The sequence below is a fragment of the Cynoglossus semilaevis genome, chromosome 7 (assembly GCF_000523025.1).
Source record: "Cynoglossus semilaevis isolate Cse_v1.0 chromosome 7, Cse_v1.0, whole genome shotgun sequence".
In the NCBI taxonomy this organism is placed as follows: Eukaryota; Metazoa; Chordata; class Actinopteri; order Pleuronectiformes; family Cynoglossidae; genus Cynoglossus; species Cynoglossus semilaevis.
In genome coordinates this window covers 13,409,313-13,413,343 of record NC_024313.1, presented here as the reverse complement: position 1 = coordinate 13,413,343, position 4,031 = coordinate 13,409,313, and the positions used below count along the sequence as shown (strand labels likewise).

At 48.3% G+C, this 4,031-nt stretch overlaps 1 protein-coding gene and 1 long non-coding RNA gene across 3 annotated transcripts in view; one reads left to right on the top strand and one right to left on the bottom strand.

Annotated features, from left to right (window-relative positions):
- Nucleotides 1–4,031, top strand: part of hivep2a (HIVEP zinc finger 2a) — a 34,435-nt gene that overhangs the window by 8,294 nt on the left and 22,110 nt on the right. The window contains exon 1 of one of the 2 annotated variants that reach the window (XM_008313623.3): nt 568–656. The exons of the other annotated variant lie outside the window; for it this stretch is intronic. The gene's annotated coding sequence lies outside the window, so the exon portion shown is untranslated. Of the gene's footprint in view, nt 1–567; nt 657–4,031 lie in introns of those variants that run through there. 2 annotated transcript variants of the gene reach the window in all.
- LOC112487208 (uncharacterized) overlaps nt 2,057–4,031 on the bottom strand; it is a 3,388-nt gene continuing 1,413 nt past the window's right edge. Inside the window, exons 2-3 of the long non-coding RNA XR_003050076.1 lie at nt 2,579–2,705; nt 2,057–2,135 (exon numbers count right to left, since the gene is read on the bottom strand). This is a non-coding gene — a long non-coding RNA (uncharacterized LOC112487208). The remainder of the gene's footprint in view (nt 2,136–2,578; nt 2,706–4,031) is intronic.

Below are 4,031 nucleotides of genomic sequence, written 5' to 3'. Positions count from 1 at the left end.
TCTTCTTCAGTCTTCTTCAGTCTTCATCAGTCTTCATCAGTCTTCCTCTCCCCCCTTCTCTCCCCCCTCCCCCTCTGTGTGCAGCTCCATAATGAGCAGCACACATTCACAGTGTGTGTGTGTGTGTGTGTGTGTGTGTGTGTGTGTGTGTGTACATTTCTGAGGGAATCCAGTCACTACCATAACAGGAAGTGAACAGGATGTGGTGCAGGAAGTGGTCACCACAGGTGTAGGGCTGCACCCCCCCCCCTGCATTTTACAATGACACACACACACACACACACACAATGAATATTTTCTTAATGAAGGAGGAGGAGGAGCAGGAGGACAGAACTCAAAAGAGGGGAGGAGGTGAAAGCTTTGTAAAGCTCCAAGTTCTCCCTCTGTTAGGGTCACTGTGACCTTGATGACCTTTAGATTGATGACACCTGGTCAGTTAAACTGTCCGTGAGGGAAGGTCATGACCTCTGGTGCCAGGACCAGTACCAGCCTCTTACACACACACTGCTGCTGTCTGTGTTTCTCACAGGAATGACCCCGTGACCTCGAATGACCCCGTGACCTCACCTGACCCCGTGACCTCACCTGCAGGAATGACCCCGTGACCTCACCTGCAGGGAGCTGCTGAAGTCACACTGAGCATGTGCAGAGTCAAGGTAGGTGTTTTCCACCTCAGCACATCACATGACCTCTCTCTGCACCAGTGTCAATATGTGGTCGCCCTGGTGCATTCTGGGAGATTTTGGAGATTTTTTTCGTCTCAGTTTCTCTGCTTGACGAAACCCAGGAGAACCAGACTGGTCCGTCTGGTTCCTGGTCCGTCTGGTTCCTGGTCGTCAGTGTAGAAGTTGAAGCTTTATTTTGAGCTTGAACTTGGCCTGAGATCTGATTGGACAGGTTTGTCAACACACTCACTCACGACTCTGCTGCCTCCTCTGGCCGAACATGGGATTTTCAGACTCAAACAGTGGTTTCACTGGAAGTTCCTGAGACTCAGACCTCACAGTCTGTAGCTGTTGTTGTTGTTGTTGTTGTTGTTGTTGTTGTTGTTGATGACTGACAGTGGGTTCAGATTGAAGTGAACTGATGATGTCATGATGAGTCATCAGTGATGTCAGACTGAGAAAATGCACCTGTTTGTTCTTTATGTGCACGTTCAGTCTACGTGAGAGACAGACCTGTCACCATGGTGACGTGTTCCCGACACCTGTTCTTGTCAGACGTCAACACACACACACACACACACACACACACACACATACTGTTTAACATGATTTATGTGGACTAACTTTGACTTTTATATAACGTTTATAAACATTTGTAAAATGTGCTATATAGCAGTCAAGCTAACGACACACTGCTCAAAGTTAGCCGTGCTGGTGACCGTAGGAACCGCTCCGTACAGAGAAATCCTTCCAGAAAAATCTCAAAGCAGAAAAAACTAAACGATGTTCCAGGTGAAGAGCGGCGGCTAATCCACACAGCGTGAACAAACGTGAACTCTTAAAGGGCTGACACCTAAAAGGAACCACACATTTAGCCTCAGCTTCACATTAGCCAACGAGATGCTATAAGCTAGCCTGGACGTTGTCCAATCGGAGGGAGAGATAAACCCCAGGAGCACTGAAGCTCCGCCTCCTCATATCTGCTGGTTAGCTTAGCAATAGCCTCATGGTTCAGGACTTCCTGTAGAACATGTGTCACCTCCAGGAGTCACTGTTGCTGTGACTCTTTAATGTGCACGAGTCATGAACCAATCAGCAGAGTCCGTTCAGAACCTCACAGTGACACAGTCATCAGGTTCTCCTGAGCAGCCGCTCACTTCGAGTGAGTCAGTGGTGAATTCTGGGAAAAGGCTGGGGGCCGGGGGGGTGACTGGGGCTGATGGGAAATACGTTACACACACACACACACACACACACTCATACCCACTTCCAGATTGTTCCTATTTTACTGTTGAAACAGACGAGTGAAGGAACCGCAGTCTAGAACTGTTTAAGGAACCACTGAAAGGTCTTTAACTCACCTCAGGCCGCACAGACTAAACCTCTCACAGGGTCACAGGGTCACAGGGTCACAGAGAGAGTGGTGTTTAAGACCGGTGTCAGGTCGGAACACGACCCTTATGTTTGTTTCTAGGGTAGAACAGAGAGAGAACGTCAATACTGTAGAACAACGTACACTACATTCAGCCCTAGTGTCTGAACTGAGTACTGCATAACTCAGCAGTTAGAAACACAACTCCTTTCAAAATAAAAGCCCTGAGAAAACTCCACCACAGACTTGGTGTCGTTTTAAAGAGTCGTAGTAACAAGTGGGTCATAATCTAACAACAATCACAACAACAATCACAACAACAATCACAACAGCAATCACAACAGCAATCACAACAACAATCACAACAACAATCGCAACAACAATCGCAACAACAATTGCAACAACAATCACAACAATCACAATCCTAATAATAACAGTTGATCAAACTGTACTACAACAGTCGTGACGCTGAGTTTCCTGTGACGTGTGTGTGTGTGTGTGTGTGTGTGTGTGTGTGTTCAGCAGTTAAATGACAGCAGACCTGGGATTGTTCTTTGTTCAGCACAGACCCAGAACCAGACCCAGACCCAGACCCAGGATCTGGTTCTGCAGTGACTCCTCCAGCTGTTTACCACCTGTTAGCCTGGCGTGCCTTCCCTCGCTCAGAACTGTTCACACACACACACACACACACAGAGAGAGAGAGAGAGAAGGGATGTTGGATTCCCCGTCAAACAAACCGGTTTGATCCTGATCCGTCTTCCTAATCCTGGTCAATAAGTCACACTGACCTGGAGACATCTGAGAGCTAACCTTCTAGCCGCTCTTGGCTACGTTAGCTAGCCCTGGGCTAACCTTTAGTCATCTTAGGCTAACATTTTTTATTTGCTAACTTTTAGCCCTGTCTTTATCGATCGTTTCTGGGCTCACTCACTGTGACATCATCACACCACCGTCTGAAGGGCAAACTGAGATACCCAGAATGCCCAGCAGGTGGCAATAACAAATAAATAATTGATCAAATTTGTACTATATTGATCACACATTTGGGAAACAGGTGTGTTAGCAGCAGGCTGCCCCCTGCAGGCAGCAGGCTGCAGGCTGCCCCCTGCAGGCAGCAGGCATGTGGTTCCTCTGGGAATCAAACCCTGGACTCTCTGCTTCAGAGGCAGGAATAATATCCGCTACCCTATAGAACCACCAGTGGGCAGAGAAGTGTGTGTGTGTGTGTGTGTCACAGCATGTGTTTTCCATCTGGTTCCACCCAGTCCCTCAACACTTGACTTCATCTTCAACTGATTCCCTCATTTCCTCCTCTTTCTTCTTCTTCATTCCTCTTCCCTATCCTCACTTCCTGAATACCTTTTCCCTTCCTTCCTAACTTCCGTCCTGACTCCCCTCTCTCCCTCTCTCCCTCCCTCTGTCCTGACTCCCCTCCCTCCCTCTCTCCCTCCCTCCCCCCCTCCTCTTTTCCTTCCTTCCAGCCTCACATTCCTCCTCTCTCCCCCTCTCCTTTAATCACAGTATTACAACACTGTGACCTCACACTTTCCCCGTGTGTGTGTGTGCGTGTGTGCGTGTGTGTGTTCAGATACCACTTCCATGTCGTCACCCCCGTCTCCCCCCCTCCCCCACGTGTTGAATTCCTGCAGACGGCCATCGTCCACCTGTAATCTGATTATAATGACATGATCTGTGAAACAAGAAGGGGGGGGGAGGGTAGGAGGAGGAGGAGGAGGAGGAGGAGGAGGAGGAGGTGACATCACCTCGTTAGGTTCTGAATTTTTTAGGCCACAGGATTTATGTGTGTGTGTGTGTGTGTGTGTGTGTGTGTGTGTCAGGCTCCACTTGACTCTGGTTTTTGTCTCATTTCTTTTTGCACAAAATTAATGTATTCTGTTTGACTCTGACTTTGACTCAGTCAGACTTTGACTCAGTCTCTGACTTTGACTCAGTCTCTGACTCTGACTCAGTCTCTGACTTTGACTCAGTCT